Here is a 24587-nt window from a genome sequence, read left to right on the forward strand (position 1 = left end):
AGGTAAATAGTCACTGGTCACAATGGTCTTTTTTTCATTTGCATGGCTGTGTTATGTAAATCCTTACTTGCTGTATGAATTCTCTGCAGCGCTGTTTATCACCTCTGGGAGAGGGATCAGGATTCTCATTTTGCTGTACTCTGTGATATCAATTTACGATATGATAACGTCACTGCTCATGAGGATAAGCTGTTTTTTGTATGACATTGCTGTCATGCCTGTACCTCCGATGACATCTCTCAGAATTTAATAATTGCACCCAATCTATGGGGACGATGGGGGGGTGATACTTTCTTCCGCTGTTTCACCTCTCCTTTTTCCTTCAGGCTGGTTACAACAGCTTTTGAGAATTTTAAGTATCCTTGGGATGTTCAAGCCACTATGCTCCTATTGCTATGTCTCCTGAATGTGTTCCAGGTATTGTTTAGGGTTACAAAAAATTGTGTTAAGAATACCACCCAGAGATCTGCCCCGAGACTGGATGGTCATGGGTGGCATGGCGTGGCATGTGGGAGAATACGGGTAGGTATCTAGAGAACTTCGCACCTCCAATGGTTTGGAACTTCACTTCCAAACAACTACAGGACCCTGATGAAATGATAGAATATTTGAAAGGAAAATGCTGTGGCTATTCCAAAGAGGCACAACTTACCACACTGTACTGGGCCCTGGCCAGTATCCACCTGTGGTGGGTTGACCCTGGCTGAGGGCCAGGTGCCCACCAGAGCCGCTCTATCACTCCCCTCTTTCATTAGACAGGGGAGAAAAGGTAAAACTTACGGGTCGAGATAAGGACAGGGAGAGATCATTCTCTAATTATCATCACGAGCAAACCAGACCGAACTTAGAGAGGGAATTCATCTTATTTATTACTAAGCAAAACAGAGCAGAGGAATGAGAAATAAAACCAAAATCTTAAAACACCTCCCCCCACCCCTCCCATCTTCCCGGGCTCAACTTCACTCCCGGCTTCAACCTCCGCCCCCCACAGCGGCACAGGGGGACGGGGAGTGGGGGTTACGGTCAGTTCATCACGCGGTGTTTCTGCTGCTTCTTCATCCTCAGGGGGAGGACTCATTGTTCCCCCGCTCCAGCGTGGGGTCCCTCTCACGGGAGACAGTCCTTCACAAACTTCTCCAACGTGAGTCTCCTCCACGGGGTGCAGACCTTCGGGAGCAAACTGCTCCAGCGTGGGTCCCCCACGGGGTCACAAGTCCTGTCAGCAAACCTGCTCTGGCGTGGGCTCCTCTCTCCACGGATCCACAGGTCCTGCCAGGAGCTTGCTCCAGCGCGGGCTTCCCACGGGGCCACAGCCTCCTTCAGGTGTCTCCACCTGCTCCGGCGTGGGGTCCTCCACGGGCTGCAGGTGGAATCGCTACACCCCCTCATCCTCCCTCCATGGGCTGCAGGGGGACAGCCTGCTTCACCATGGTCCTCACCACGGGCTGCAGGGGAATCTTGCTCCGGCGCCTGGAGCACCTCCTCCCCCTCCTTCTTCACTGACCTTGGTGTCTGCAGATGTTCTTACATCTTCTCACTCCTCTCTCTGGCTGCAAAAGCCCTCTCAAACTGTTTTTCTCTTTCTTAAATATGTTATCACAGAGGCGCTGATTGGCTTGGCCTTGGCCAGCGGCGGGTCCGTCTTGGAGCCGGCTGGCATTGGCTCTATCAGACACAGGGGAAGCTTCTAGCAGCTTCTCACAGAAGCCACCCCTGTAGCCCCCCCGCTACCAAAACCTTGCCACACAAAACCAACACACCACCACACACTGCTTGGTATTGAGCAGCACCCTCAGGGGGAAGAGAGGGAAAACAGACCGACAGGCACTGTGGCTACTCCACCCCAGTGAAGCTGAACCAAAAAAACTAACCTGTGCTGATATCAGTTGCCCCTATACAGAAGAAGAAACACACACAAAAATCAGTTTGCTTAGTAAGGGAAGACAATGAACCAGGACCATCATGAGAACAGGAAAAAGAGGCAGAACCAGAGGTAATCACCCGATCCCTGTCCCTGAGTGAGCTGCGAGATATGCTAAAAGATTTCATCCAGGCGAGCACATAGTTACCTGGCTGTCACGAGAGGATAACATACTATAAATACACAGGTGTCACACACTGTAAAGGTAAAATTTATACTATGACAAACAGGAGAGAGAATATCTGTGACTAAACTGTTTAAGTATAATCAATTAGCTGTTAATAATATTTTAGTTTCAAAGCAAAAAGCCAATAAAAAGAGAAGTGGAAGTGAGACCTGCACACTGAAGCACCTCTCTACATGACGTATTTCTTCATTATTTTATTTAATCTGTCAATGATTGAACATTCCTAATACCTTTAATACCACTAATACTACAATGATGAGGGATCTTAACTGCCATTAATGGTTCTCCATCTGTAACTGTGGTTATCACAGCTATTGTAGAAATGAAACAAAAAGGAAACAACTCTCACAACTGAAGAAAACATTATATTTTGAAAAGGACATACTTATTAATTAATCTTAAACTAATGGAGTCTGACCTTTTATGCAAGAGGAAGATGAGATTTTCAATGAGATGAATGAATATTATTAACTGAAATGTACTGAATCCTGTTTACATAGATCCCGTGTGAGAATTACTATGGTCTTTTACTGTTTTTTCACTGTCTTATGAAATTACAAGAGAATAGGAATACACAATTCTGTTTCCAGGATTTTGATTTTCAGTGAATCATAGACTAAGAATATCTTCCATTGTCTGTAATGTGGCACTGCTGCATAGTACATCACATGACTGGAACAGTATCTGTGCCCTGACATAGGTATAGGGATACTCCATAATATTAGCAGAGATGCACCCATCAGAAAACAGGAAACACCCAGATTTTTCTCATATGGCAGATGCATTTCTGATTCTTGCATAAAGGAAGGGGCCAGATTAGGTGGAGTTCCTACTTTGGTGTCTTTTGCTGTCCTTCCCACAGCACCTGGAGGATGCTGCAGTGGGGACATCACACTTGCATGATCCCAGGCTGTGATGGGGCTCCCATGTGTGAATTGCACATGGCATCCATGCCTTGAAACTTATGAGCCAAATGGGAGATAGCAAAGATACCAAAGGCAGCTGAAATCAAGAGGCCATTAGGTAATATACATGGTAATAAGGTTTTGTATACTGGATCAAACTGCATATTATGGCTGTTGTCACAGTTATAAATTACCCACACCTTACAACCCTCCTTATCTAACACTGCACTTGACTGGGAGTTATTTTCCTTAGAGCTATTTCTTTCACTATTTCCTAATTGTGCTAAGGAGACAGGCCCCACACTGCAGGGTCCTGTAAACCCTTTCTTTGCTGAGACCTGTGAACTGCAAGTTGATTAAAGTGACTGAAGGAAAAAATCTTCAAAATTGAGCAGTTTTATTTCTTTCCTCTGAGATTTTAAGCATGGAGAGCAAAAATTAAAACAATTAAGATCTATGTGCTTGATCTTAGGTTTTCAAATATTTTTACTAGCTTTTTCAATCTAAATTCCCTGAAGAAACAGTTGTCATGTTTATATCTTTCTTAGCCTGTTTCTAGCCACAGAATTTGTTGATTCCCCTAAGTACGAGTGCAGATTCCTTAGCTCTTTTGCTTTAAAGATATCTAGAACTTTTTAAAAATTTCAGCTTTCTTATTTCATCTAACCCTTTCAGTCTAATGCTGTAGCAAGTCCCCTGTCACCAACCCAACTCACACGGCATGTTCATACAATGAGTGTACCCTCATCCTAGCATTTCCCGCTTCATCCCTCTAGTTAGTACCAAGCACTTTGCTCTAATATCTTTAAATACGAGTGAATAAGAATCCTCTCGAGCTTTACATGAAGATTCAAGGTGGCTAATATTAAATATAAAACGTTTTGTCCTATTCTAATTGAAAAGCTAGTTTCTAAGAGACTTGACTGTTACACTCCAGGAAATATTCATGTTCCCACAGACTTAGAATACTTGTTGTATTAAACACATCCCTAATAAATACATGCTGCTAGTACTTTCTAATTTTCAAAATTCACATGACTTATCTCAGGACTAACATCCCCTCTCCTCTGGAAATGGTTTATCACTAAGTAAACATCATATTTTTTCATCTGGAAGGCAGTTTTACAGAGGGTGAAGATTTGCTGCTTCTAAATGACAGCAATAAACTGTTCATTCAAAAACAGAAGCAGTGTGTTTTAGAATTTCATTTTAAGTAAATAGAACTTACATCCCCATAGTGAGATGAATAAGCTTTTTGCTTTATTGCCTTTTGACAAAGCTGTAGATACAAATAAACATTTGCTGAGGCAGCAGAAAATGTTACAATTTAGTTCTGACGTATATTATACTGCCTTTGGTGCAACACACACAAGATGTAATATTGCTTTCTTATATTAAATATACATTGTAATTTTGACTGAAATGTTCAGATGATTCCTGTCATGCCTGAGCAAACCTTAGAAATCATAGTGACTTGCTAAATTAGTATTATATAGTCACATACTTATTTTAAACTTCTTTCACATTGATACTTATTATCATGACTTGAACTCTAAATATAATCTTCCACTTAAATTCTTCTTCCCTTGCCAGACCTAAGTGGTAATATCTTTATCCACTGCTCAAGACCAAACCAAATGAGAAACTTTCAGCTTGTAAGTTCAGTAAGGTATTAGTCCAAAAATGGCAATAAGTAACAATTTTAATACAAGTAATTTGGCGGACTGACCACGTGGGGAAAAACAGGAAATCTGTAGGTACTTATATGAGTTTTGATGGAGAAATATGAATTGAAGTGTTTTTAAGATCCAAAACTAGAGGCACAAATAATTTGACCACAACCAATAAATGATGAAAACTTGCCTCTCCTGAAAATGTGGAGAAGTATTTTCTATCATCCTGTTACCCTCATAGTAGATCCGGTGCTGGTGTACATGTAGAAAAGGATATGAATGTTGTAGCCAGTCAGCAGGTGGCATAACCAGTTTTCTCCTGTGCTCCTTGGGCCTTGTGCTATGAGACTGACGTAACCAAGCATAAGATAAAAGTAGAGACAGACAGGAAGCCTTTGCTACTGGGGCCCCTACACTCTGCAGTCTTCAAGGACTTTCTACATAGAATCATAGAACCATAGAACCATAGAGTGGTTTGGGTTGGAAAGCACCTTAAAGATCATCTAGTTCCAACCCCCCTGCCATGGGCAGGGACACCCTCCACTAGTCCCGGTTGCCCAAAGCCCCATCCAACCTGGTCTTGAACACTTCCAGGGATGGGAAATCCACATCTCTCTGGGCTACCTGTTCCAGTGCCTCACCTCCCTCACAGTGAAGAATTTCTTCCTTACATCTAATCAAAATCTACCTGCTTTCAGTTTAAAACCATTACCCCTCACCCTGTCGCTACATCATGGGACCAAGGCAGATACCTCTATCCCTTTTCATTTTTTCTTCAGGCCTCTTCAAGGTTTATACATCATTATAAAGTTGTGGTTTGTGAGTTACTGCACTTCCTCTGATGTAGACAAGAGTATTTTGTTCTGTGTATTTTTAATAAATGTTTACTAATTAAAATGGAAAATATTTCTGTCATTTAATTTTTTTTTTTCCATTTTTCACCTGGTTGCCAGTTTTCTAAATGTCTTGATTTGTCATTTTTCTCAAAGAAGCTGCTGATAGCGTCAGGTGATTGCACAAGTCTTATTTCACAGTTTCTGTGAATTTCTAACCTTAACTACGTACAGAAGTTTAAAATGTGTCAAAAACTACACCTAAATATTCAGAAACTCAAAAAAACCAGAAGTAATCTAAAAATGTACTTACTTTAAAATGTTATTATTAGTTGTAAAACAATTTCATAGTTTATTCATGAAGTCATGAAATAACAAGTCTTCATACTGCTGCATGTTATTTACTGTCAACATTTCAAACCTCACAGGAAATAAAAATGAGTGTTGGTCAGCTTTAATTTCCTTTCTAGTTAAGTTTATTTCCATTCAAAAAGCCACATTCAGAATGATGCTGTTTCTGAGTAAGCACAGTTAAATATATGGTAATCTATCTATCTATCTAATCTATCTATCTGTCTGTCTATCTATCTGCATACACACACACATATGTATAAGCAAGCACACTCTTTTAACAAGCAGTGAAAAAATCCATTAATGTTTATTGTATGAATTAAAATACATTTTAATGTATTCTATTCCTACTCCAGAATGGCAGCATACGGACACTATTTTCTATATGCAAGTACTGTAGAAAATCAGTATTAGTCAGGGTGTTTTTTGTATAACAGCCTTAACAGACTACTGCAATTTTCATAAATTAATAAAAGACATGTGTTGTATACTATAAAATTAGAGTGGATTTTTAAGTAACTTGTGAAAAACTCACAAGATTTTTAAAGGTTTGATAATTACAAAACACTGGAGTTCTTTACTGTAAATCTTCACAGAAAAATATGTTGCATCTAATGAGAGACCAGGCCAGTAAAAATGGTGAAGTAGTCCTGTCTTGAGTGAAAAGTCTTGCTAAATGGAGAAAATAGTAACTTGTTGGCTGGCTTCACTATTGCTACCAAAAGTACGGTGTCGTTATCGCATGCATGGCTGAGAGCTTTGTTATGAATGATAAATTTAGATACAATACTTCATGTATGCATCTCTAAGAAAGGAGGGATACTGAAGGGCCTCGCTCACTCATTTGTATTGCAACAAGATTTATATGACTGAATTATTATATTGCTAGTGGATATAATGGTTGTAAATCTTAGCTTTCTTGCTCTCCTTTTCTTCTTCATGTATGGCCCTCACTGTCATCAATGTGAAACCATGCCTGTTTGTGAAGGCAGTGTTAAGGATTGATACGCTAATTACCCTTTATGAATCATAATGAAAATGATGCTGAAATTCTCATATTTTTTCAATACTAACGATTGTCATTAGGAGCCAACATCACAGATGTAAGAGTCACTCTCTTCGTTTCCAGGTTGCATTGGGGCTGCCCTCCTAGCTTATCTAGTGCACCTCCACTCACAGAAAAAAATATACACTGAGGCTCTTTTATCAGGTATCAATATTAAACAATCTTTTTTTCTTTCTTGGCAGTATAAGCTGATTATCAAATGCTGTTAACGGTTCAAGTGATAAGTGTTAGAAATTGTGTTTGTCACATCTGTTAAGAACGGTAATGAAGTTCTTACAGGAACCCTAACATTTACTTTTAATGACAACATCCTTGTCTTCTCACTCAAATAGTAGCAAAGCACTGTTGTGAAAAACCTACTACAGTAATGTAGCAATGTGCATACATTATTTGAGGAAGCTTGATTAGATTCTGCATTTTGACTTCCATTTTCCAAGCCATGCAGAGCTATTCCTAATGGTCAAGCATAAGCAATAAACCACAGTATTAATCTACTGTAATGAATATTATGTAACAATCTTGGAAGGTTAGGGTTCTTTTCTTCATTAACTTTCAGCAAAATATCCATATTTTATGAAATGTAGAGCTTGCAGAACTATATTTTCAAGGATTTAAGTGCTGCATAGCCATCCTTCTGGCCCACTGCATAGACTGATTGAAGCGAATACATTCCTACTTGGAAAATAATGTTTAACATTATCTATAATACTTTAATCTCACATTTATCATATGAGAAAGATCTTTTTGCATGGTTTTGTTTGTTTAGGGGTTTTTCAAGTGGTTGTAGTCTTCATTCTTTACAGACAAGTCCACTTTCTTTAATTTCATTGACTACCTGAAAGAATAAAGAATTATGTAGACCAATAAAGAATTACATTGGCAGGTGCAAGGGAGCAGACAACAGAAAAACACTAGGTGGATCCCTGTCATGGTTTAGCTCCGGCCGGCAGCTGAGCACCACGCAGCAGCTCACTCACTCCCCTCCCCAGCAGGATGGGGGAGAGAATAGCAAGAGTGAAAGTGAGAAGTTATCTCGTGGGTTGAGATAACAACAGTATAATAGGTAAAGCAAAAGCTGCACGCGCAAGCAAAGCAAAGTAAGGAATTCATTCACCACTTCCCATGGGCAGGCAGGTGTTCAGCCACCTCCAGGAAAGCAGGGCTCTGTCACGCATAACAGTTACTTGGGAAACACAAACTCCACCACTCTGAATGCCACCGCTCTCCCTGTTTTCCCCCATCCTTCCTCTTCCCCAAGCCTCTTATAAGCTGAGCATGACGTCATATGGTATAGAATATCCCTTTGGTCAGTTGGGGTCAGCTGTCCCAGCTGTGTCCCCTCCCAACTTCTTGTGCACTCCCAGCCTACTCACTGGTGGGGTGGTGTGAGGAGCAGAAAAGGCCTTGGCTCTGTGTAAGCCCTGCTCAACAACAATAAAAACATCTCTATATAACAAAAATATATATTATCTATATTATCAAAGCTATTTCCAGCACAAATCCAAAACATAGCCCCATACTAGCTACTGTGAAGAAAATTAACTCTCTCTCAGCTGAATACCAGGACAATCCCAAAGCTGGGGCATGCAACAGACTTAAGGAGCTTCAGCATTTCACATAATACAATCTATCCAGAATACTGATACTATTCCGCTAGAAAGAAATATACGCCCTACAATGGGCTTTTAACTCTTAACCATTGAAGTGGTAGAAGAGATACAGATGAGATTTAGAATTTCTCAGTACTATTTATATCCATTCTTCCCAGCAAACTCTGAGCGTTTAGGGTAAACACTGTCCTGCGTATATGCTGACATTTGTTAATGTGTGAAAGAGACCTCTAAAGACTGAAGATATTTGGATTCTTTTGGTGTAAAATAGAATTCAAAAGCTGCATATTTCAGAGTGTGCATTTGCCTGCTTGCTTTCCCTGCCCCCCATCTGAAGACTTGTGAATATTCCACAATATGTGAATATTTACCTGTTTTTGTCTCTGAACCCTAAAGGTTCTTAAGCAAATTCTTTGCATTTTGATACAACAAAAATTACCATCAAAGAAACATCTTCTGGAGGATGCATAATCCCAAACCTGCCTGCAAGTGTTTAATCTCTCTTCCATTTTAGGTTCTGTAACATCTGTGGTAAATTACTTATTTCAGTATGGTATTTTGTGATCAGAAAGCCAAAACAAGCTGGAAGGCAAACCTGTCCAATGACTTATCAGATTCCAAATAAAGAGGAATCAAAGCAGCCAGCAGAATCATAACAGCTGTCCTGCTTCCCTGTGAGAACCACAGGAATGGGATGAATGGCAAAATTGGTGAGATAATGAATGACATACTATTTGTGTCATGTAAACAAAGTATTCTCATAATTTTTCTCTGTGTGCAAATCACCTCAAGTTTGGGGTCTGTTTTTTTTTTCTTTCTTCTTCAGGCTGAAAAACAAAATCTTGTTCTAAATGCTTACAAGGTGATTTAAGGTAGTTTAACATTTTAAAGAAGTTCTCCATTTTATGTATATCATTTATTTAAATCTTAGGTCCTATTAGAAATCCAAAGTTACCAGAATTAGAAGGCTATAAAATGTTGTTCATAATTTTTACTTTTAATATATACTTTTTGCACATGTATATGATAAAAACAACTGATGGACTCAAACTGAATGGATTCCCTGAAAATATCTTCAGTTATTTGAACACACCTAGTGACTTTCATATATGACAGAACTTCAGAGTCTCTGATATTTATATTGTTATTTTGGGCACTGAAACCTTGACACTGAATTTGCTGAATTTTGGGGGGGGGAGCAAAATCTATCAGTAGGACTCAATTTTTTCAAAAGTGATGCCTAGTGTTACATGCACAATTCCTCAGTATTCCTATATGAAAGTGGCCATTTTCTCAGAGATGAAGGTATAGTGTCTATTAATATGTGGGAACTAAGCTCCTCTGAAAATTATCCTGCTTTATTCAGATGCTTAAATAAACATATATGCTTTTAATGTTAGGCATGTATGTTGGAAAATGTAAAGCATCTCATTTACAAAAAGCATCACCACAACAGGATTTAATTGGCTATCAGCATCAGCTCAAGGATACAGGATTGAATGTCTGTTCCTAGTGACAGTTAATCTGCTTCCCCAAATGAAAAATGAAGACTTTTTGTATACTGGCAGAAGGAGCTTGCTACCTCATTCTGCCTATAATCCTTTTGCAGAGGTACTTGCATGAACTGAAATTTTGTAATATTAATATCAAAAAACCCATAAATATGTTTATTCAGTGGCAAAACCAGCCTTTAATCCTTCAGTACAATCTTTGATCCAAGAAGAAACTTTCAAACCTTAAATCCTTAGTTTTGGAAATCTTTTACCATTATTAACTCTGATTTAATTTCATTCGTTGCCATAAGAGTGATGAAATTGATGATAAATCAGGCTCATTATTCAGAACTTGTTTATTTTCTTGTCACTTTCATTTTTTCTCTTTGATTGCCTTCTCTATTTTTGCTTTCTCCTATTCCAACAGTTTAGGTAGAGAACAGCTACTACATTAATATCTACGTTGAACACAGCAGTCAGTGGAGTCACTTGGAGATCTGCATGATGAAGAGCTGGGAAATTTATCCCCCCCATACCAAGCTATTCACTGATCAGAAAAAGGCAATCAAAATTAATATGTTTTTTAGTGCTCAATGTGTTGAAAATACTGCTACACCATCATATGGTCTACAAAACTGACCAAGCCAACAAGCTGTTGCATAGGATGCTTTATATTCAGTTCAGCATCTTCTTATAAGATCCCTAATATTTTTAAAGAATTGCTGATTAACAAAGTTTCTTGAAACTTTGATACTTGATTAATGATCTTGTTATTAAAACTAATCTAAATGCATGCTTCACAGTGCTTTTGAAGGAAAGGGAGGTTTTTATTGAGGAAAGAAAGGATAAATTGAAAACACAGTTTACGTGTAATAGATACATTTTTTGGCTTGCAGCTCAAATAGTTTGCTTGTAATTATGTGTCTCGGTAGCTGTAAATAGCAGGAATTTTCTGATAGAAGGTGTTAGCCACCTAAAATATTTCACTGTTTCATTGATCTGACTTATGTTGTTAGGATCAGTAAACCCTCTCTGACCTGAAAATCAGTGTAGGAATAGCAACCTAATGACTTCTCTAGAGCTGATAAACATTTTTCAAACAGATAGTTAGATTGCTCCTTTTGGGAATAAGTACTTCCAAAAGGAAAGTTATAATTATGGAGATGCAAAAAGGTCAGATTTGTCTGAAATTCTTCCTGACTAGCCAAATATGTGCTGATGATGCTAATAAATTTTTTCTACCCTGTAAAAGAAGCTATATTGCAAGGTTTTTAACTACATAAAATATATAATAAGTAGAAAATTTTTTTCAAATCCACATGAAATAAGTCTACAACTGTGATCCAAGACTATTTAGCAAATGTACTTTTTATTTCTTTCACGTCTCTCATTTTCATAAGCTGCCATATTAATTTGTCTAAAAGCCTCCTCAACAGGCTATTAAAATTTCATTAGCTACAAACAAACAAACAAACAAACAGGATAAAATTTCCTTTTAAGCTCAAACTTCAGTACACGTAAGGATTCTCCATTCTTACTCAACAAATATCATGTCTCCTAGACTTACAGGAATGTTTGTATTCCATTCTTCATAGAATAACTACAGATGTTATTTTCCATAATTTTTATATGAGCAGTTTTTTCCTTATAGAGAATAATTTTCATTTGGAGTGTATATAATGGTTTTGCCCCAGCTGGCAACTGCACCATGCAACCACTCGCTCACTTTCCCCCGGCGGGATGGAGAAGAGAATCGGAAGAGTGAAAGTGAGAAAACTTGTGGGTTGAGATAAAGACGGTTTAACAGGTAAAGCAAAAGCCGTGTGCGCAAGCAAAGCAAAACCAGGAATTCATTCACCACTTCCCATGGGCAGGCAGGTGTTCAGCCATCTCCAGGAAAGCAGGGCTCCATCACACGTAATGGTTACTTGGGAAGACAAACACCATCACTCTGAACTTGTCCCTCCGTTTCTTTCTTCTTCCCTCAGCTTCACATGCTGAGCACGACGTCATATGGTGCGGAATATTGCTTTGATCGGTTGGGATCAGCTGTCCCAGCTGTGTCCCCTCCCAGCTTCTTGTGCATCCCCAGCCTACTCACTGGTGGGGTGGGGTGAGAAGCAGAAAACGTCTTGACTCTGTGTAAGCACTGCTCAACAATAACAAAAACATCTCTATATTATATATTTTCAGCACAAATCCAAAACACAGCCCCATACTAGCTACTATGAAGAAAATTAACTGTATCCCATCCAAAACCAGCACAGTGTATTGTTTAATTTGGAGCAGAGAAACAAGCCTGAATTCAAATTTTCTTAGAGGTTAGAACAGCTGATCTGGCCTTCTAACCAGGAACATGGTTCCAGCAGCCAGAGGAAAACAGGTCATGTGGATGTATTTGTATGCAATGGAGAATTTTCTGACAAATCTGTGGTAGTTAGAAGTTTTAGTAGTCACAGAACTTCCAATAAGTACCCATTTAAGTTTAAACACATTTTTGAATGCTACTATTACCTATCCTCTTTCTTCATGTAGGAGATAGCTGCAGTTATAAAACTTTTTTATGTTACAGTATGCAGCACATCATTGATTTTCAGACCCATAGTGAGTTTGTGGATTTGGCAATGAGAAAAATCATAATCTGACTTGTAAACAAAGTACCAGTTGATCAAGGAATTTTGAAGGTAATAAATACAGAATTCCAGAATTTCATATTGGAAGATAGACACTTAATGTTAGATCTGTTTCTTTCAATTCTGGTGATATATCTGCCATTTAATTCTCTGTTTCTTTGTCAAGATTTGAATGCCTGGGGTACCCTAAAGAAAGTTCTTGCAAAATATATGCTTCCCTGGCTACCATAACAATTTCCTAACCTCTTGTATCTCTTTAGTACTGCTAGATATCAAGAATTTAAAAAAAAAAAATCCAGGTGCAGTAACTCAGACAACAAATTTTATGTGTGCTCTACTTAAATTCAATGTTTAAAGAAAAAAGAGGAAAGATTTCCAGAGATTTTGAATGATCCCACAAAGCCATATGTCACAGCGGTCGCTCTTTCCTTTGCGGTACTTTGTTTCATATTGTGTATACACACATATTCTAGAAATGGTTTCTCCATTTGTGACACTTCTAAAAATTTAAGAAGTTGTAATACTTAGCTGCACTGCAACTAAACTGTTTGAGCAGTAGAATGGTAGAAATCTCTATTCTCGTTTTGTGCTTCATTTCCCTAATCCTCCCAGTGCCACTGGAATAGTTTCAAAATTCAAGTTTCTAAATTGTGTGTCAGTTGGCTTCATAAAGCAATGCCCACTGTGATTTAGTGCATTGCATTGCACACTGCATCTCTGGTTAAAGGATACAACACAACCAAATACTTTTTCATTGCAGCTCACATGAAAAAATGTTTCAACTTGTCACAGCCAAAGATCCATTTTGTCTTCTGCCCTACAGCCAACCCCTTTCCAACAGCGTCATCAGTGCATATGGCCTTGCCACAGCATGTAATTATCTGTACAGGCTGGGAAGATCCAGCTGTGAAAGGTATTCTGCTACAGGTAACGTATGGCTCTGCAGAGGGTCCCACCTGCAGCGGCTTCAGCAACTGCAGACTGTCACATGAAAGGCTTCCAAGTGGCTCTGCAGCTTTGAGACAGCATCCTCCTTTCTCGTGTCCCTTCATCCTGCTTTCTGTTTTCATACAGGTTTGATTCAAAGCACTCTGTATTCTCTGTCACGATCTGTTTAGTAAAGCGGGCACTTAGCAAATGGTACCTATATTTATTCTGAACGAAGATTAAATTGCTCAAAACTCTGCCTTAAAATCTACTCATACTTTCTCTTTCACTATTAAATTTCACACCTTTTATTTTTGACAAAAACAATTTCAGGTGCCTGTTAATGAGGAAGCAGAATGACCTCTTCACCTGTGAGATAATAGGGCAAACAGTCTCATGAATAGAAGATAGTTTGCAACTTTTGCCTGTGTTCCTATGTGAGGACAAAGAATAGAACAGTTTACCTGGACCTCCTAATTACTATGAAAAATAGAATTTTCCAGCTGGAAATGTGCATTATTCAGTGCAACCAATTTTCTCTTGCTTGGTTCTTTTCACATTAAAGAGCCAGGCCATGGCATAGGCACATCAGGAGTACTAGTGAGGGGCAGCTTGTTCTTCCTTTCCCTTCCAAACGTTATTCATGTCTTCTTTCAAGGCTCTTTATGCTTGATTTTCACACATATAAGGTATTTATTGTACTTTCTCATCAGTAGCCAATCTCTTAAATTGAGTAATTATGAATAATGACTCTCCATCCTCTCTATCTTTTTCCAGTACTGAAGCAGAGTTTGTTTGTTAGGGAAGCTAAGCTGCATGGTGTTCTGTCTCCAGCCTCTATTATCAAAGAAGCTAAACTGGACTACATCGACCATCTGAAATGCAAACTGACCAGCATTCAGAGCCAGAGGCTCACAAGGCAATGACGAGGGATTCAGAGAGCATTTCTGCCTTTAAGGATTCCTCAGAGTTTTCATTTGTTCCTTTCTTTCTTTGCTTTTTCCCTTCTTTTTATTGCATTTATTTGTTTGCTTGTTTGCATTTTGCTGTTTAGCACATTCACAAAAGGATGTCTTTTCATTTCCCACCATGATGACTGAGATACAGGTTCATTTCCTGGGCAAATATTCTCTCAGAAGAGAGAACAGTACCTAAAGAGTACCTCTTTAAAGTATTTTTAGCATTTTTTATCTGCAAGGTTTTATTATTTGGAATTGAATTGACTTCTGCTGAAACAGAAATTGGCCTAGTATTTTTCAAGGTACATAACTAGGTTTACTATCTTTCAAAATTCCATGTGCACTTTAAAGATGTCACATCACAAAGTGCAAGGGAAACAGAATAAGCTGTATTAATGCAGCTTCATTTTGAACATGGAACAATTTTTAATGTTTTTATTGAAGTGAGCAATGTCAGGACACTAAAATTACAGAGCAACAATATTATGTAATTTCTGTATGTAGTTGCTTGAGCATTTAATATCATCTTATTTATAAATAATAGAAGCTGAAATGTAAACACCATCAAATTACAGGTTTAATAAAACAACTATTTCCATCCCCACTGGACAGTTAAATCAGACACTATGACTAGGACAAATGCTTTCAACCTCTTTTAAGTTTGCCATTGTCTCTGGCAAAAAAAAAAATATGATGCTATACAATTGTAGCTCAAAGCAGGAAGTAAAAACTTGTACCTGTAAGTGCAAGCTGCTAGCACTGAATATTTGTAATCTAATAAACATGAACACATGTCCCTATTCTGAATGCTTTTTTCCTTATACAGAAATATATGACTTTATTAAGTGGATAAATTGTGCTGTAGTAAATACACTAGAGTTCATTTCCTTCTGTTACTATGTACACATCCTAAGGTTTTTTTCACCTTTTATTGGGCTTGACTAATCCTCTTGGAAAGCTTAGCACACCTAGTGTGCTATATGGTGACCCAGGCCAATAAAGTACCTCTCCCAGCCATTTGCAGGAAGATTCTCCTCATCTGTAAAAATCAAAGCACACCAAGTTGCATACTGTTTCCCTACACAGATCTCAGACTAATAAAACTTAGCTGAGATCTCTGATGTCTCTCCTTGATGTGGGAAGACAACTGCAGGTGTCTCTGCCCCTGAAGAAAGAGAAAGAGAAAGAGAAAGAGAAAGAGAAAGAGAAAGAGAAAGAGAAAGAGAAAGAGAAAGAGAAAGAGCACAGAAGGCAGGACAGGAGTCCCCTCACCGGTCTCCTCACTGTGTGCAAGGCAGTGATGGAGTCAGCAGGTCTGAGACTGTGCAGATCCAATGGCTTGAGAACATTCTTGTGAGTCCTGGCCAGGAGTAAAAGACTCGGAAAAATGAACCAGAAAATCCCTGGAAATGCATTCCCCTGTCACACTTGACATTGTGCATGCCAAGGAGGAATCTGAGATTTTTGAAGGAAGTGTGTTTATTCAGATGGTGCAGATATGGTCAATAAATCTTTTTCCCACACCTATCTATAAGGAATTTTGATTTCTGTAGCCCCAGGATACAGGGATATATATGCAAGCTAAACCATCAATATGCAAGCAGTGCAGCTCTACTCCATAAGCTTTACTATAGCCCTTGGCTGCACCACCAGCTGCTGCCACAGTAATCCTTCCTACACAGCTACTTTTTTTTCCCATGGCTATGGATGTTATTGGACTATTGTTCATATCAGTATCTAATCCAGGCAGTTTTTCAGCTTACACACTGATGCTGAGAGAACTGCCCTGCAAAGCATAACACATAGCACACTTGGAGAGACTTCCACATCTTTTCAATGCTCATCTGTGCAGTATCTCTGAACCTTTAATTTAAAAGGCTCAGCTACATGTATAATTGAAAGTAGTATTCACCAAACAGTCACGGACTCTGTGTTCCTACCACGCTGCAACAAATTGATATGCAGGTTTGCTTTCTCTCAGCTGAATCTCTTGCTCCTTCCCCTGCTTAGCTCTTCAGAGCTCACGTACTCTTGCAGATGCAAGACTATAATAGCATTAATTCTTATTCTTGGTTGGCCAGTCACCTGTTGTGATAACTACCCTAACTATCTTCTTACTATCACCTTCCGGCTTGACTGCTCCTTCCCCTTTGCTTTTCACTTCCACTGCCTTTAGCTTTTTCAGCTTCAGCCTGTGTGGTAATCTTTCCTGCATTTAGGGAGGCTGAATAACACATAGAAGATCCCAACATTACTCACAGTACTGTGTATGAAACGAAGCTCTATCAAATCGTATACAGCATCAAAATTATGCTTAGTGTTAGTTTCATCAGGTTTATCACAGAAAAAGCCAGGAAAGGAAAGAAGAAGATAAAGAGATACAGCCAGCTAATTAAGCAGTTTTCTGGAATGATTGTAGAACAGATTGCCTTCAGGCACTGCAAGATGAAAATAATGTATAAAAAGGCCTGAAACAAAACAGCCTACGAATGAAGCAAAACGTAATGGAACGTGGCAATACAAATGAAAATGATATACAAATGAAATATTAAAACTTCCAAAAAATATGAATAGATTTTCATGAGTGTTACAGAATAATCAGAAACAAATCCTGTTTGTTTTTAAAATGAGAAATATGTGGTCATGGTGCAGGCTTATATCGTGCTATATATCATTTCCTTCTTGGTCGTTATTTCTCTCTTCCCTCTGCCCCTGTTCCAGTAACTTTTACACCCATCAGCAAACATTGAACAAATTTGATATAGCAATAACGTTCCTTAAAGACAAGTTAATCATATGTGTTTCCTGAAATAGATCTATAGATATAAATTGGATACTTTGATTTCCTCATGTAAATGCTTCAGATGATACATAAAAAGTTGCAGTGCAAATTCATACAGTATTAAGCACTGGAGAGTAAACAGGGGAAAGAGGGAGAGAACTTGTAAGTACTCTGATTATGGAAGAAACTTCAGCAGGGTCTACCAAGCAACTGCAAGGCACACTTGAAGGAAATCAGGACTGATTAGCAAAATCCACATTGAGGCAAGATTGTCAAAAAGAGTAGAAAGAAATGAAGGGAACCGTTGCATCAGTGGAAATAAGGTGAGGTGATATTGGGATTCTTAGCAATTAAACATGAAGGGAAAAAAATCAGAACTGAAGATATAAAAGCAGAGAAATCAAAACAAAGATTCTGGCATTGTTACAGTGACTGCATTAGAAATTAATTGTGGTGATTAATAATGGAGATGTGGGCAGCACATAACAATGAGCAACTTGAAAGAGGACTAAATATCAGAGTTATGAACTTCAGTTTTAAGATGTCATGCAAAGAGACAAATGTAAACGAATGATAAAAGTCATAAAGGTGAGAGACATTCCCAAGGGGCACAGGGAGAAAGATGAGGACACCACACATCAGGCAGCTAAATTTTAGACATAGCTGTTGACCCAACTAAACATGTCTTGCATTTTGTGATCTAGCAGGTGTCTTCCATAATATCATTATAGAGCCTGGGAATGACATTTAAATTACATCAAACCCCAGTAAAACGGTTTTAAGGATTTTATAAATATTTTTTACCATTATTAAGTCACAAAAAATTAAAAAAAATTTCAAGTCAGTCACTTGTTTTACTAATTGGCAAGTTTCAAAAGCACAGAGCCACTATTTAATGTAGAAAATGGCATCCCTTTCATTTGGTATGGCTAAAGAAAAACTTCAAATGCATGGGAGCAGAGCATAGTCAGCCTAAAACGACACACTGAGAGAGAAAGACAGCGAGGAAACAAGACTGCTCTTTGATTTACAAATGCTTCTCAGCAATGAATTTGTTTCAGAAACAGAAGGTAATCTCTTCTGGAGAAACAAATAAGCAAAAAGCAAAACAGAATAAAGAGCCGGAATGTAAACTAAACACTTGGCTGGCTCAGAGCCTGCAATTTGACGTCTTGGGTTATAAATAATCGAGGGCACTTGTATTATCCATGTTGTAGAGCACTGGTATTCATGAATACTTAAAAATCTTCTGACAACTAGTAATGTTTCACCAACCAGAAAGTACAAAAGGCAAATTAGAGTTGTTTTTTTCATCACCCTTTGTGGGCAAAAAGATCAAAGAACAGATTTTCATACTGGCAAAGACCTTGTCAGTCTTTTTCTCTGCTTATACATAAAGATGTGTTTCTGCAATATGACAATGAAGGCTGGCAGATGTTAAAAGGAAAGTCACCCCCTACAGAAACTGAGCAACTTCAGGATATGAAGTATTTTATGAGTATTTTACAAAAGGATTTACTCTTATTTCATGTTTATTTTGTTATTTTATACCAAGAACTGGACAAGTCAGTTTTTTGTGAATCTTGCTTCTGGCATATTTGAATTTTCCTTTTTAACTGAAGAACAGGAAATCACTAGCTCTGTCACAGAACATGACTTCCCAGAACTATATTTGTAATGTTTAACATAATTACGTTAATGATTTAATGACAATATCCAGTTTAGTAAAATTGAAATAGTATTGCAATAATTATATTATATTATATTACATTACATTATATTAATTATATGTTCTATATACTGTTAGATACTATTATATACTAAAATTTTAAATAAACATTTTTCAACAGTATAGATTTCCTTGATAAGACAAAGATATGTGTTAAATAATTCAGAGAAGTCCTTTATCACTGAAAATGTAGAGGAATGTCAGCAGAGTCTGAGAATTTTCTTTTAACCCTTAAATGTCCATCTCTGGATACCATCATATTTTAAAACTGCAGTTCTGCATATGATTTTATTGCCTATGCAAAGTACTATACAATATAATTTCTACCCTAAACAATTTATGTCCACACATTTCTTTAACTCAGATTTTCAGAATTTTTAGTGATTATTCTGGAGACAAGGGTGAAATTTAAAATCGTACCAACTGTGCATTTTCCACTGTTCTATAATCATTTCCTCTCCTGCCAGTCTATGCGCTTTCCTCAGACGCTGTCTTAAAATATGCACATACTAATGCATTCACACCTGAAAGAATCAAATGGAAAGAGTGACCTTCATTTTTTCTTTTGTAACAGCCCAGAAGTGATACCTGTCCCCATCCCTGGTTTCGAGGTGCAGCTCTGGCTGGCAGCAGGTTTCCTTATAGACATTTATGTGAGATAGATAGATACTTGTATACTTTGGGCAGGATGTAGCTAGCCTGGGGTGCTGTGAGCTTGTCCCCAGGTCTACAGCTTGCCTGAGCCTGCTGCGTCAGGATCCAGGTAGATCGCATGGCCTTGGCAGGGACAGCTAGCAGATTTAGGGCTCGTGTCACTCTCCAAAACCAAAGCTGCACTCTAATGGAAACAGTACTGTGGCAGGAATTGTGAGCAATACTTCGAACAGTTGCTTACTGGAACTGGAGGCAGACCATACTATAAAACAGGATTAGATTCTGCATTAGGGTTTTTATGAAAGCAGTCAGATGAGTATTCACTCCACCTTGTATTTAACATTCATCCAATGAATTTAATCAAGACTATAGCCTCTCTTTGTGGGGCAAATTGGTTTTGGTTAGCATTTCCTTTCATCTCTTTTATGAAGAAAGGGCATTAAAAGGAAAATTCAGTTTTATAAGGACTGTAATTCTAAAGGAATACAATGTACAATGCCCAGTGAAAGGTGCAGTGCTAAAAATAAAAATGGCTACAGATAGAAATTGCTCTTCAGATTTCAGCCATATGAAGATTATTCACTGCCAGTGATATGCAACCACTTCTGAGTAATTCACAAGATAATTCTGTGCCATATAATGAATTCAGAAATGTTTTTTTCTTTGATTTTGGAAAGAGGAATTAAAGAATGGTCCCCATTTTCCCCCAGCTGAAACTATCTACAGGATTTGAGGTAGATGGAAAGCTGCAGAGAAGTTAGCAAAATTAACCCCTATATTTTTGCAAAACAAAATACTTGGAAGACATTTAATGTAAAAAACAGGCAGAGAGTACCTTTCTCTCTCATTAAAGACTGTTTTGACATATTAGCGTTTTTATTCTTAATGGTAAAAGTTAATATAGAAAAGTTTATTAATTTTAGTGTCTGACATTTTAGTGACCCTTGTATGATTATGGGAGAATGCATACTTAAAACACTAATTTTATAGAATACAAGCTTCCATTAAAAAAAACCCAAAAAATCTTCTCTGGATCTTCTGTGGTGTAAGGAGGTGATATTTTTGAAAACAAACTACTCAAGAAATCAGATATAAATGGAAAAATCTGGCAAGACACAAGGGAATTTGCTGGACAACAGTTTCAAGAAACAATATTCTCTGATGCATCTAAAATATTTGACAAAAGGTATGCTAATGTTTAAGGTTACAACACAACAGTCTAAAAATATCTGAGATTCTTTTCCTTGAAGACAGAATATTCAGCAGATCACATTTCAGAATAAAACTAGATTGGACGTAAAGCACTAGGATCAGAGCCACAGATTATTTACTTAGCTCTGCCACAAACTTGCAGCATAACCTTCAGGAAGTCTGAAAGTTTTTGATCCAAAACTTCTTGAAGCCCATCCATTTCTTAACCTGTTCCCTTAGCCCCAGATATCCGTGATGGAAGCCAATAATAGAGACAATAGTTCTTCTGTCCTACTGCTATACAAGAAAGATTTCCCTGTGGTTTTTTTATATGTTTCCTGAAAAAAATTCTAAATAATTTTTCATATTTTTTTTTTAAACATGTGGATCTCATATACAGCCAGGGAAAAGTTCTATTCATGTGCTGTATGTTCTTTTTAAATAAGAGAATGAAAATTGTTCTTCACTCAAGTAGAATGAAAAATGAATTCTTTATGGCCAGGATAATGGGCTAAATAGGGTCTACAACAAATTCGATAATTTCAACATAGCTTTTATAATGTTTTTGTAATTTCAACCTTTTTTTCAGCAGAATATTCCATTTTCTGGCATTGTACCTACACAGTCCTAGAAGGCTTTAGTGTCCTGAGATTTATTGATTTAAAATATTTTTATTTTCTTGTATTTTCTTGCTATTTCTACCAAAATGTAGCTATTTTACTAGTAAGGGCTTAGCAAGGCCTGTACAATGTTTGCTTAACTGACGATCAAACCCAGTGTGGATGGTGAAGAACCCTGTGTTTATGTTATCTAGGCCATACTTATTCTTTCAGTTAATATTAATTCAAGTGCAAGGAAAAAACCACCCGTGGCTTAGTAAGAACAAATAAACAAGCAAATGTCACTTGGCTTCCTGGTTTGCTCTGGTTTTCAATGGAAGACTTCTTGGTTTCCCAGTTGTAAGTGGAATACTGTCAAGGAGCAAGCAAATGCCCCTTAAGGCTTGGGAGATGCTTCAAAACAGTTCTTTGGTGTTTTCAGCTGCTTTAATTTTTGTTTACACAAATGGAGACTCTTGAAAGGGCTTTATTTTCAAAACACATTTTCTCAGTAATTTTATTAAAACTCCATTTAAAGGAAGAGTCTACAGTTGAACATCTGGAAATGAGGCACCCACTACTTAAAATCAGTTTGGAAGCTCGTGGCCAGGAAACTAGTATCAATTTTCATTAATATTTTAATAATCTCAGAAAAATAACAAACTTCCCACTTTAATAAAACACTGTAATATTTTGAAGAAGAATGAAGAATAGATAGTTCCAAATATTATTGTTGCACAGTATATCTGCTATTTGTTATTGAGATTGTGCTCATACAGTTTGATTGTCACATTTATTGTTTCACTGTTGACTGAAGTTTTCCTCTTCACACTTGCTCTACTGTTCTTTACTATGTAAGATTTCTTTCTGGGTGTTTTTTTTCTTCTGTTATGCTTTTCAGATTTTGGTTTTATAACTTAAAAGCCCAGCTCTACAAATACTGTTGTAGTTTATCTGCTCAGGAAAAGATCAGAAATGTATTTTCACTGTTGTGAATGGTAAACTAACTAGAGATTAAGTGGTTGCTCTCATCTGCAGCTAACAGGTTGGGGAGAGAGAGGCATTTTTTAGGCTGTTTGTATGCAACTAGGACCAAGAGGTGGCTATCCAGAATCTTGATGAAAAGACTCAATCCGCAAGAGGTTGGGCTGCTCCCCCTGTGGAGTTGATGGAGAACGTAGGCAGATTCATCTCCTGGGGTCGCTCATCCTCTCAAGCACTGAGCTCTTAACCTTTCAGGCAAGACATTCTACTTAAACATGATCTCACTTGTTTGAGCAGAACACATTGACACAAAACATGTGTCTGCAGAGCACTGAAGGAAATAATAGGATACAGCCAGTTTGCTGGAAACCCGATTTCAGAAATTCTCTCAGGCAGGTAATTACTCCTTGTACTAGTCTTATAGAGAAAACCTTATCCAAGATATACCAGCAGAACACTCAAGCTTTCTTTATCTGTACACAAATGCATCAGAATTGTCTCAGCATTACCTGGTCTTTTAATAGTTACTAGCTGAAGACATACATACACATCAGAGGAAAAACTACACAAAAAAAAAGACAAACATCATGAGACCCTTGACCAGGACTTGAGATGTAACTATTATCCCAGTAATGTATGTTAGTTCTTTGTTAATTTAAAACTCCCTGTATGAAATTATGAGCTTGGTTTATTTGGAGGAATTTTTTTTAGAAATTTACAGTTTTCAAAATTAACATCCTTGATGGCTTATTTTTAGGGCTTCAGATTTAGAACTGTTGGACCTAAACTATGAATACTAAAAATGAGTATGCATAAAGAAACATTTGAGCTTGCAAAATAAGTAATCCCTATTACAAGAAAGAATTTATACATCTGGTTCCATTTTACTTTTTCCACTTTAAATAAAGATAAATGACAAATATCTCTTTGTCCAAAAAGTCTTTTTTTATCTATGACTAAACATTTTACAATCGTAATTTTACTGGTCATTATTTACCATTTATTCCTATAATTCTCATGGAAATCATGCAATCAAACTATATACGGAATTACAGCAGTATAAATCTCATTATCCTTTGTGAGAACTGACAATGTAACTTAAGGCAGGTTGTGCAATAGCATCACTATTTCTGCAACAATTAGGACTTTAAAATCTGTGACAGGATTTTGAAATCCCACATGACCACAGAAGAGTTAAATTCAAGGACATTCGCAAAACACCTGAAATCAGATCAGGTACAGGGAATAAAAATGGTAAGGCTCACAGACTGGGGAAAGGAGGTAGAAGCAATCAGTAAAATTGTTAAGGAGGGCTAAATCTGGGGGAGGTAGAGCAGTGGGAGAGCATGCCTCAGCCATCTATTGATTTTCTGATGTACCAAGTAACACAGAGGAGACAGGATATGGAACTGAACCTGAGAGAATGGTTGTGTTCATGCAGCAGTAATTAGAAGTGAATTATCAGGCTGTAGAGAGGGGAATACCTGTGGATAAAAGTCCCAGACTTATAGAAATTATTATTTGTAGGACCAGTGAAGAGCAGTCTAGCTCCTGAATGGTCCATTAAGCTTTGAGTTGTGAGGGGAATTGGCAGGGAGGCTTATGGATAGAGATGGAGCCTCATCAGGTGAAGGTGAACGCAGAGCATGAAATCCACTTACACCATCGCTAATGGAGAACTCTAATTTCAGACAAGTTAGTCCTCGTCTTTTTGAGGGGCAGGGGACAAAAGTATTTTAAGACCTTATCGTCTGTCCTATTTCATTTCCTTCATTTTAAGAAAGGAGGTAACTACTTTATTCCACTGTGGGAGTCACAACTTAATGGATTGCAGTGTTACTGCTGGGAGTATATCACTCCTATTTCGCAGATGTGGGAAGGGAACCACGCAAAAGGGAGACAAGCTGAGAATGACTAATTTGAGCAAGATTAGAAAGAAAGCTTGTTGGCTTTTAATATCCTAATCCTAGCACCTTTTTGTTGGATTTTGTGACTTCTTAAAAAACAAACAAACAAACCAAAATTGCACGTTTTATAGGCTTGATACATCTGATCAATATTATGCTTACTCCTATGCTAAATTTGAATGA

This window comes from Balearica regulorum, chromosome 5 (assembly GCF_011004875.1).
Source record: "Balearica regulorum gibbericeps isolate bBalReg1 chromosome 5, bBalReg1.pri, whole genome shotgun sequence".
NCBI classification, from domain to species: Eukaryota; Metazoa; Chordata; class Aves; order Gruiformes; family Gruidae; genus Balearica; species Balearica regulorum.